At 39.6% G+C, this 12,414-nt stretch overlaps 1 protein-coding gene across 1 annotated transcript in view; it reads right to left on the bottom strand.

The window, feature by feature from the left end:
- Positions 1-12,414, bottom strand: part of NGFR (nerve growth factor receptor) — a 108,397-nt gene that overhangs the window by 28,396 nt on the left and 67,587 nt on the right. The window lies entirely within an intron of this gene.

The raw sequence follows: 12,414 nt of genomic DNA, 5'->3' as shown, positions 1-12,414 counted from the left end.
ACTTGTAGATGTTTAAGGACCTATTTATCAAATAACCAAAAAAGACAGGTTTGTTATTGAGGAATATTTAAAAAAATAAAAATCAGTACTAGAAGAAAAAGAAGAAAAAAAACCATGACAAAGCGACACTGACCGGCAGCTGGGAGAACAGACTAATCACATAGCCAGCCAGTCAAGGTCCCTTGTAGGCATGTGTAACATTCGAACGATGGCCCCTGCAAAGGCCTCCTGTACAGAATTATTAACATCCAGAATAGCTAAATGCAGTTAAAATCAGCCATTTTCATTGGATTTATGGATCTTTGATATTTTGGCTCCTTAGAGTTATGTCCACTGATACAAGTGAAGTACCATTTTTATGTGATGTATAAATTAAAAATGATTTACAAATAAAAGTACTGTGTTTGTTATCAGCTTGAAAACTACCAAAATGAAGCATTTACAAATTAAGCATTATTTTCAAATTAAACATAAATTGCCTACTTAATTGTAATGCAAAGATCATGGAGATATACTGACAACTATACAACCTTGAGAAACAGGAAGTGTATATTTGCTTTATAGAGATCCAGTCTAGTGTATAGCCTGACACATTCTATGTTATCGCATCGTCCAATGATGGAATAAAGAGCTATTTGGCCTTCTCAAGTGAAGAACAAGTAAACCATAGCTATAGCAGGCTGACTCATGTATGACTCACAGTGTAATTACCCTGCACACAAAAGAGGACCATGCAGCTTAGATTAAAAACTCAAGGCAGAAATAAAGTGAATACAATATGTATCAGTTAATATTTTCCTATAAATAGCTCTCACAAAGGCCTTATTTCTACCCAAACCCCCATATCTCTCTTTTCATTCTATTAGATAAATCTCCAAGCACTCACACTCATTGGGGGGAATTCAAATGTTTGAAAAGTCAGCTGGGTGTCTGTTTTTTCCTATCTAATAGACAGACACCCAACCGACTTTTCAAACATTTGAATTTCCCCCACTGACTGTAAACGTGCTTTGCCCTGTGTAATATATAAATTGGTAGTGCATTGGGGTTGTTGCACTGCATACAGGCCGTATTCTATGCTGTCTGTTGCAGTGTAGCTGGTAATTGTCCATGCAACCATAAGTATAAACCATTTAGGGGTTGGGTATGTGTTACCGGCGCTGGGGATCCCGGCGGTCAGCATACCAACTGCTGGTTCCAGGCTGCAGAATTTCAGGGGGAGGGGTGGGGGGAGGAGGCCCGTTGCGGGTTCGGTGGTGAGTGGACACCCATGAGTGGGAATAGTCCCTGCTAGTCGACATGCCGACTGCCAGGATTTAGATGTAAGTCGGTATTGAGACCGCCGGTCAAATAATTACATCCTCCATTCAGTACATAGCAACAAACGGGTATCTTTTATAAGGCAAGAAATCAGGGTGACTCAAAATGCAGTTTTACACTGTAACATCATTTGATTTCTTCTGCAGAATAGCAAACGTCTGCTGTGCATAAAGGAGGCATTCCACAATACACATATACTGTAGTGGCAAGGTCCAACTATGAGAGTGACAATAAGAGGATGGCAACAAATAACTTACCCCAGAGAGGGGAAAATATATTGAGGAATAGAAAAAAATATAAAAAGTATTACTATGAACAATTATTCATATAATTCTACTAATTCTGAGTATTAATATATTCATATTGGATCTTGTTGTAATTTTAAATGAATGGCTCATTTTGCCTAAAACAAACCCAGCTTCATTTATGAAAAAAAGATACCCAAGTATCCATTAGACTTCACATCCAAAGACATGGAATATTTTTATTATTACAGCTTGCAATAAAATGTTCTTTTAAATCATGCACAAACTGTAATAGAATGCCATATAATACTGTTAATAGAGGAGACACTACATTGACATCCTGTGTGGGAATGAGAATTCTGAATAAAAGTAAGGTATCACTGAATAATAGTACCAGGAAAAAGGAGAAAATCAGATTGAGACCAATTTTGTGACTAGTGTTTCACATTTATGGAAAGATAATTCCTTGTAGCCATAACTTTCAATCGTCAACTATACCAGAAAAAAGGCGGCTTGTATTTTACATTTTACATACTGTAGATTGCACACAATTTGTTTGCTGTTTCATAAGCTCATAGTTAATGGAGCCAATGAATCGAATATTAATGTGCTAGCATGTAAATCAGGCATTCCCAATGTCTGCCGTCACACTAACAGTGCAGGTTTTAGTGATATCCAGGCTTCAGCACCGATGGTTAAATCATAATAACTGAGGTACTAATTAAGTCACCTGTGCTCAAACATGGGTATCACTAAAACCAGGACTGTTGGTGTGCCTTGAGGACAGAGGTTTGGAATGCCATGAGTGGAATTCACAAACGTCTTTTCCTTATAAAGTAATTATTAGTATAGTATTCTCAGGTTACTGTTTTGTGAACTCTCCATTATACTGTAAACTTCGAATTGCTAAACATTCATTGTATTATTATTATTATTATTATTATTATTATTATTAATCAGTAAATCAATTTAGTAAACCAAACCAGCAATATTATAACATTAAAGAGTAGCACACATCAAAAAGTATCATAATGTTTTATAAAAAAAAAGCACATTAAGATAAATAAAAATGTGTTACATTTTTAGATTTCATTAAAACATGTTATACAGTACAACTATTCCTAAAAAATGCACTATTGAAGGGGTAGTTATATGGAAAGGCTACTGCACTTCAAGCTTGTAGTTGTGTATTTGCCCAACCTACAGCAGGCATTCCCAACCACGGTCCTCAAGGCACACCAACAGTGCAGGTTTTAGTGATATCCAGGCTTCAGCACAGATGGTTAAATCAAAATAACTGAGGTACTAATTAAGTCACCTGTGTTCAAGCCTGGATATCACTAAAACCTGGACTGTTAGTGTGCTTTGAGGACCGAGGTTGGGAATGCTTGGTATACAGGTTACAGGTCAACACCCCAAGAATCTAATAATTTGCTTATGGGGAGTGCTGAATGTCATATATGTAATACATTTTAGTATGATCTACTTTTGGTTTACAAGAACAATGGCACAATCATACTTTGAGGCATGAGGGTGTATTTTCTTTATCATATCCTCAGATGAAGTTATACAGTGATATACCAGTAAATACTAGTTTAAGAGGTGGACCAAAATAGCATTACTGCATGCTGTGCTTTATCATTTCAGCTCTTTGTCATATAAAAATTCCCATATGTCTTAATAGTTGTGGTGTTGCTAGTGAAGGGTGTGGAGATATTTCAACTGCAATATAAAGTCTGGGTTACAATGTACTGTGCTTTTTGCATTATATACTGATATATACATGTTTCAGTTTAGTTGTCGTTTAAGTCCAGAATGCCTAACAATATTTTGTATAAATCCTTGTATACAAGAAAGTCCATTTTAAGTGTTAAGCACACATTGTAAAAGCCCAATAAAAACAAGATTAGACCCTGAATCCAAAAAATAATTATTACTAATTTCTGAGATCTGTTTTTTTTTAAATGTTTCAGCATTGTCTGCACACAATTCAGAAGTGTTAGCTCTCAGTAGAAAACAATGGAGTTCTATGAGAATGCTCATTATGTACATAGGGCCTAATCAGACCTGATTGCAGCAGCAAATTTGTTAGCCAATGGACAAAACCATGTGCACTGCAGGGGGCAGATACAACATGTGCAGAGAGAGTTAGATTTGGGTGGGTTATATTGTTTCTGTGCAGGGTAAATACTGGCTGCTTTATTTTTACACTGCAATTTAGATTTCAGTTTGAACACACCCCACCCAAATCTAACTCTATCTGCACATGTTATATCTGCCCCCCCCCCCCCCCTCCCCCTTCAGTGCACATGGTTTTGCCCATTAGCTAACAAATTTGCTGCTGTGGTCAGGTCTGAATTAGGCCCATAGTACACTATGATAAAGGGAGCCTTAGAGAATACACTTTCAATACTCTGGGAAAAGGAGGGCCAAAAATAAAAACAAAGTTCTGTCTATGTTTTCAACTACTGTAGATTTGTTTTGCAATAGGCCTAAATGATTTCATGGACCACCCCCAGGACTATGGCGAAGCAGGGCCGGACTGGACCACAGGGGTACATGGAAACCACCGGTAGGCCCCACTACCTGGGTCCCCACCCCCTCCTCTAGGGATCAGGTTCCAGACTGAGCACCTGAGTTATACACTATACATATGTTACCTTATACTGCACAGGACTATGGTGTATTCACTACAGTACATTGTTGTTATTAACCTGGTACATTATCATGTATTCACTAGCAGTATTTACTATATATATTTATCAAGGGGCCCAGACCATATACTAATGGTTTGCCAAGCCTCTAAACATGGGTCCCTACCACTGCATTTCCCTGGTGGGCCCTTCATGCCCCAGTCCAACACTGTGGGCAAGAGTTCAATATTTCACAATATGTTGTTTATTGTTTTATCTTGCAGGAAGGAAGGAAAACAACAAGCAATTCTGCACAGTCCAAGCAACTTGTTTTTATTAGTAAACAATATGGATATCTGGTTTTCACCTGACTGCGCTCATCCCCTACAGTTTGAGTACTCGTGAAATGATGCAAATGGATACTTATATAAAGGTGTGTTTTACTTTCACATGTATCAAATATGACACATTTCACGAGTACTCAAACTGTAGGGGATGAGCACAGTCAGGTGAAAACCAGATATCCATATTGAACCAAAGGGCAAGGACACCCTTTTGACTAGCAGCACATCCCATACAGTAAAACCACCCCAGTGCGCAGATTACCTCCCTTTTTGTTATTAGTAAACAAAGTTGCACAAAATTAGAATAAAGGCTTATTTATATAAGGGGGTTCCCTATTGCAAGAAAACATATACTGACATACTACAGGAACTCGATAGAGCTTAATATACTATATATTGGAGGCAGGGCTGTTATTATTGCTTGGACGGGGGTGTTATGTTCATTAAACTCCCTATAAATCTATGCAGAACACTAGCCAGAAAATAAAAATTGTCTGCTAAAGCAGATGCACACAACAAAAAAATATTTAATAAAAAAGATGAATGATGGTCATCCTGACACAATGAGAGTGTGATATTTAATGCAATGTCTAAACTGACTAACTTCCAATCCCCTAATCTGCTTCCTTCCCTCAGCGAAGGTCAGCAGGGAAATACAGAGCTCATATTATAGTCAAACACCTGACTTGTGGTTTTGATCTCCTCTTACAGTCCTAATATAAGTTCATAAGGTGTTACAGTGTCAAACAAATCCCATATGTTTCTGCAGCAAACTACTGCACAAATAAATAATTTACTTATTATTCATAGAGTGACTCATGTGTACTTATTGCCTACACACAGTGGGGGTAGCTAGGGCTGATGCCATTACTGAGGCAGCCATTTTGTTAGCCTTCTCAATATTTATGTTACTGCAGCCTACCAATTCTCTAGGAACTATGAAGTTGACGTATTAATTAGTGAAAAGAGTGAAAAACTAGGCCAATAGAGAAGTTACCCATAGCAACCAATCAACTTTGAGGAAGGATTTATTAAGTCGGCTACATGCTTTAAAATTATAGATGCTATTTAGTTGCTATGGGCAACTTCTCCACTCTTTTCACTGCTTGATACAACAACCCTTATTCATGTTACTGGAATAACGGAACTGAGCATTGATTCAGTTCAGGAAATGGCTCAATGATATCACTAGTTTCTAGTGAACTGACTGACTGAATTCATAAAATGGCTGCCTCCAATGTAATCAATTTAATTTCATTCAATTGTCCCATTTTAAGACATATGGGGATCTTCCAAAGCATTGACAGTTAACTCGCAAATGTTATTGTTAGTTTTTCTCATTTAAGATTTCTTCCCACAGTGAAGTGAAAAGCAATTCAAGATGTTGTAATATTTGGCACACTGTTTTCTGTATAGTAAGCAAAACGGTATTTATTTTATTTTATCCTAGGTCATTCTAAACTTTTTATTGTCTGTCATAACATACTGTAGTAGCACTTCTTAGCTTAGCTACAAAGCTGTTTCAAAGTAACATTTGAACAATTCTGAGAAAGCCCTCACTATTATAACAGTAACATGGTACCCCTGATGTATTTGGCATGCTGAGAATAAACAATTTCAGGGGAGATGTGTCAGATCTTCTAATGAGTGAAGAAGTGAACAATTGGAGAAGCTTCCCATATAAACCAATCAGCTTCAACTTATCATTTTAGAGAATCTACTTGATAAATGATAAGACATCAATTATCAAGAAGTTTCTATGAAATGATAAGGTTGCCACTCTAGAAGATTTAATACATTTCCTTAATTGTTCTCATCAAAGCTCTGTTACTTATAGAAGTATACAGAGGATATTCACTGCACAGTGTTATATTTTTTGTCAAATTTATAAGTCAATAAATACTATGCTAGCAGTAAAATATGCAGCACAATTTATTTTGTTATTTACTATTTTAAATAGACAAACACATCATACTGTAGCACTCCTATCTCTGCATCACTGGCATTTGGCAGTGACAGAACTTTAGCCATACAGATTATCATAATATTAACAGCAGCACAGAAGATTTCAGGTGAGGTGTGAGTTGGTTTTATGGGAGACAGTGGTTAGCCCACTTATGTGATGGTGTGAGGATATGGCTACATGTGACAACAAGGGAAGTGTAATATTAAGCTGGATACACACTATAAGATTATCTGTCCAATCTTTCTGGTTGGAATGAAAATCTGGTAATATCTGGGAGCAAATGACAATCAACCATTTGCTCCTAAAATTCAGAAAACTGACAAAAATGGTTGTTCCAATAAATTGGTTAAATCAAAAGCATTTAACCAATTTGTCTGAATGGCCAGTTTTGTCTGTTTTCCAGTTTTTGGGAGCAAATGGTTGATTGTTATTTGCTCCTATAGACTTCCATAATTTCGCTCCAACCAGAAAGATTGGACAGATAATCTTATAGTGTGTCACTGCACTCTGTCACAGACTGAGAGACGGGAAAGAAAAGAGTTCCCAAATAGCACAGAATAATTTGGGGTCCTGTAAAACTGGTGCAGGCAGGTTATAGTGTAAAACGCATCTCTACATGAAACACAGATTCTATAACTTATTGTTTTGCTTTAATTCTCCTTTAAAGGACTTTTCCATCCCAATCTCGTATTTTACAGATGAATTCCCCAGATAGTGAAATTGTGTGAGTCCCATTTTAAGGGCCCTGCATATATGCACAAACTTACTCATGATGGTGATGGTAACAGTCACTTGCCCAGGGGTTAACCTGGATATTAGTAGCTCATTTATGTGGAGTAATTTGTATTTTTGTTTTATTCTTTAATGTAAGAATCAAACTAAGGGCTTCTAACATGTCCAAATCTATGATTTACTCCTGAAACCAACCATCTCAAGATGCTGTAACAATCTTATAATTCAAAAGCTATTAGGAAGTGGAAAATTTAGTCTGTCTCAATTTCCAGTGAAGAGGGTACAGGAAATACTTTTGCTGTCGGCACATCACAGTCCCAACAGGGCATCGGAATTCCTTACAGTACTTGACACAATATGCTGCAAGAGGCAAAGAAATTGCTTTTCAGTTTTCATGCATATCCCTTGGAAAGTGAGAGGCATTATTATTACTACTCATTCCTTCTTACCAAAGTGCAATAAGCACAGTAACTCATGCATTTAGCAGTTGGCCACCATTTTTATTGCCTTAGCTTACATATTATATCATATTATATGATCCCATTGTTGATCTTGTTTGTTGAGGGATCCCTAGGAGTGCTGATGAGTCTTGTAAGACCTATTTTCAGAGGTGTATATATATGTGGCATATTGCATCACGCCATGCAGTAAAGATGAGCATGGCTACATCTGTAAAGTTGGCAACACACCTAATGATAATCTTTCCAACCAGCCAACTACATGGCTGGTTGTAATAAAGTCTGGTCATTTATAGGGGAAAATAGCAAAGGATCATTTGCTCCCAAGCGCAGATAATGGAAAAAGTAGTCATTCAGACCGACTGGTTAAATCAAACCAATCTAATCAACTTGTATGAACAACCGTTTTTTGGTGTTTGGGAGCAAATGGTCAATTGACATTTGCTCCCATATATTACCAGATATTCTTTCAAACGGAAAAACAATCTTTTGGTGTGTGGCTAGCTTAAGTCATACAATTGAAGGGACTTCATTTCACGTGTGACATGTGCACATACAGTAATTACACTAAGATCTGCATGCATGAAACATACCATCCAGCTTTAATAATTTTGGTGAGACAGTCCCCATGAGTGGACCTATAAAGTAGGTATTTCTGGACGGTTCAGACATGGGGCAAATGTATTAACCCGGAGAAGGCATAAGGAAGTGATAAACCAGTGATATGTGCAAGGTGATAAACACACCAGCCAATCAGCTCCCATATGTAAATTAACAGTTAGGAGCTGATTGGCTGGTGCATTATCACCTTGCACTTAACACTGCGTTATCACTGCTTTATCACTTCCTTATGCCTTCTACAGGTTAATACATCTGCCCCATGGTTTGGCTGGATCAGAGTAGAATTTTATTTATTTAAGGCATGGATTTATTTGGACCTGATTGCATAGAGGTTAACACACATATATGACACACAAGATATCCCTCTGAAAGTTAGAGTATCCAATCACATAAAATTTGATTTCTGTTATCTCTCTGTCATTAGAGAACTACCATTGCAAGTTAGTTGTACTTGCAGTAAGTGTCAGGAAGGATGATTGTACATGTGTGCATGGTATGGCCAATTGAGATCTATATACATTTTCTGGTTTATAAAATTGCTTATCGCAATTACAGATAACCTCTGGTCACTTTAATTTCTCAACATAAAGTGATCTTCAGCCGCTATGATGATACTGTCTGGCAGCATTATGAGTTAGCTTACTGCTGTGCCAGCCCAGTTTCCAGCGACATGTGCATGCATGACAATTATCAGGCCCTGTATGAAGGAGATGTTGTTACTATATGTAGGGTTGTGCCAGGCCATGTTGTGAAACTCTGGCCCCATCCATAGAAGCTTGGGGCAGCAGAGCTGAAGGGAGCAAGGCCGCACCTTACTGGAGCTGTGTCTGTACCTCTTTGGCAGGCCTGTGCCATGCTACTTAGTACCAGCCACCCTCTCTGCGCCCCTATTCATGATCTTACTGGCTAGTTTGTCCATATGCAGTGGAACAGAGAGCCTGGACTTTGGCTTTCAGTTTAGTTTGCTGCAAAAAAAAAACTAAAGATGTTTAGATATAAAACTAATTAAAAACATGTATACTTTAAAACTATTCCCATGTGCTAAAATGTTTATTTAAATAGTAGAGCATTTTTTCATTGAATTTCATTTCAATAATTTCCTCTGCTAACAGAAGAAGCATTCTGGCAATACTTTGCTTGGGGAAGCTTTAAGTAGGTGTGTAACTAGGTGTGTGCAGATTTCCAGGTTTATGTCTCCGACTGTCTCTGTGCCCCCCCAAATCCGGCACCTAACCCCCACCCACCCCAGCAGTTTGCCACAACTGAATCCACAGAGTATGGAGGACAGGCATATAGGGTGTTATTCAGAGCTGTTAGCAAACTAAAAAAGCACACTTATGGGTACAATTATGTTATACTGCAGGGGAGGCAGATATAACACGTGCAGAGAGAGTTCGATTTGGGTGGGTTATATTGTTTCTGTGTAGGGTAAATACAGGCTGCTTTATTTTTACACTGCAATTTAGATTTCAATTTGAACACACCCCACCCAAATCTAACTCTCTCTGCACATGTTACATCTGCCCCACCTGCTATACAAAATGGTTTTGCCCATTAGTGTGCTTTTTTGGTTTGCTAACAACTCTGAATAACCCCCATAATTCACACCAATTAAACAACTGCAAGCAACAAAACTACTTTGCTAGACTGCATTGATCAATTTGATGTGCGACATTTGTACATCTGTGTGCGAATGAGTCTGAATCGGTATATGACACACCTGCGTTTTTCCTCACACTCCCAGTAAACGGTGAGTTGCCGCCCAGGAACGCCTTCTGCCTGTCAATCTTCTTGCGATCGCCTCTGCAATTGCTTTCTTCGTAGAAACCGTTGCTGTCTGGCGACCCCCGTCGCCGGACAGCGACGCACCTGCGTATTGTGGACCGCATGCATGCGCTGTTCAGACCAGATCGCACGGCTGCGAAAAAAGGCAGCGTGCGATCGGGTCTGAATGACCCCCCGAGTTACACTGTGCTCTATTTATGACTTTGTGCATGCTTGCTGCGACTGCAATTAAATTGCGGCTAAAGCCGCCGGGCAGGCCATTCTGTATGCTGGCCGGCATTGCCCTGAGATGGGTGGCCCCCAGCATGCAACAGATAGGATTGCAGATTCTGCTTTTTAATCATAGTCTGAAATCCGTACTGAATGTACTGGTGTTTTCCTGTGTCTGCAATGCAAATAAGATACAAAATGGAAAGAAAAAGATGCACGCTACAACTTTTGGAGTGGCTCAGTCACACCTGGCATCTCGTGTCATATAGCGTATTGATGCTAGGTGTATGGGGGGGCACATTTGTATGTAGGAAAGAATGCATGTGTGAAAAAACATATGTACAGCTAATATCCACTGGTATGTCAGATAAAAAAATTCAATTAGCTGCAGTAATTTACAGCAGCTAACTGATTCGCCAGGGATATTCAATTAGCCCTGATACTGGGCACGTATTTGGGACTATGCCTTTGGTGCCACAGGCATGCAAAGCATATTCCCCGAGGGTGTGGATCATAGGGTTGACATTAACTTTGTCGACAGTCTTCAGGTCGACCACTATTGGTCGACAGTGACTAGGTCAACACCTGAAAATGGTCGACGTGGTCATTAGGTCGACACGGACAAGGTCTACATGGAAAAAGGTCGATATGAGTTTTTAAAAAAAAATGTGTCGATTTCTTCGTAAAGTGACCGGGAACCCTAATTAGTGCACCGTGTCCCCTCTCGTGGCTCGCTTCACATGCCATGCTTCGGGCAAGGTGCCTCGAGCTTGGCACAGATTATTATTCCCAATCGTAGTCCACGTGTATCAGAAAGTATGCAAAAGTTCAAAATATGGGGAAAAATAAGATTTTACTTACCGATAAATCTATTTCTCGTAGTCCGTAGTGGATGCTGGGCCTCCGTAAGGACCATGGGGAATAGCGGCTCCGCAGGAGACAGGGCACAAAATAAAAGCTTGAGATATCAGGTGGTGTGCACTGGCTCCTCCCCCTATGACCCTCCTCCAAGCCAGTTAGGATACTGTGCCCGGACGAGCGTACATAATAAGGAAGGATATTGAATCCCGGGTAAGACTCATACCAGTCACACCAATCACACCGTACAACTCGTGATCTGAACCCAGTTAACAGTATGATAAATTTAAAGGAGCCTCTGAAAAAATGGCTCAACAATAATAACCCGAATTTTTTGTAACAATAACTATATACAAGTATTGCAGACAATCCGCACTAGGGATGGGCGCCCAGCATCCACTACGGACTACGAGAAATAGATTTATCGGTAAGTAAAATCTTATTTTCTCTAACGTCCTAAGTGGATGCTGGGACTCCGTAAGGACCATGGGGATTATACCAAAGCTCCCAAACGGGCGGGAGAGTGCGGATGACTCTGCAGCACCGAATGAGAGAACTCCAGGTCCTCCTCAGCCAGGGTATCAAATTTGTAGAATTTAGCAAACGTGTTTGCCCCTGACCAAGTAGCTGCTCGGCAAAGTTGTAAAGCCGAGACCCCTCGGGCAGCCGCCCAAGATGAGCCCACTTTCCTTGTGGAATGGGCTTTTACTGATTTTGGCTGTGGCAATCCTGCCACGGAATGTGCAAGCTGAATTGTACTACAAATCCAACGAGCAATCGTCTGCTTTGAAGCAGGAGCACCTAGCTTGTTGGGTGCATACAGGATAAACAGCGAGTCAGTTTTCCTGACTCCAGCCGTCCTGGAAACATATATTTTCAAGGCCCTGACAACGTCCAGCAACTTAGAGTCCTCTAAGTCCCTAGTAGCCGCAGGTACCACAATAGGTTGGTTCATGTGAAATGCAGAAACCACCTTAGGTAGAAATTGAGGACGAGTCCTCAATTCCGCCCTGTCAGAATGAAAATTTAGGTAAGGGCTTTTACATGATAAAGCCGCCAATTCTGACACACGCCTAGCTGAAGCCAAGGCCAACAGCATCGACACCTTCCACGTGAGATATTTTAAATCTACCGTAGACAATGGTTCAAACCAGTGTGATTTTAGAAATCTCAACACAACATTGAGATCCCAAGGTGCCACTGGAGGCACAAAAGGAGGCTGTATGTGCAGCACCCCTTTCA

This window comes from Pseudophryne corroboree, chromosome 3 (assembly GCF_028390025.1).
Source record: "Pseudophryne corroboree isolate aPseCor3 chromosome 3, aPseCor3.hap2, whole genome shotgun sequence".
Classification (NCBI taxonomy): domain Eukaryota; kingdom Metazoa; phylum Chordata; class Amphibia; order Anura; family Myobatrachidae; genus Pseudophryne; species Pseudophryne corroboree.
The sequence above is the reverse complement of the archived record's forward strand: the minus strand, read 5'-3'. Positions and strand labels throughout refer to the sequence as shown.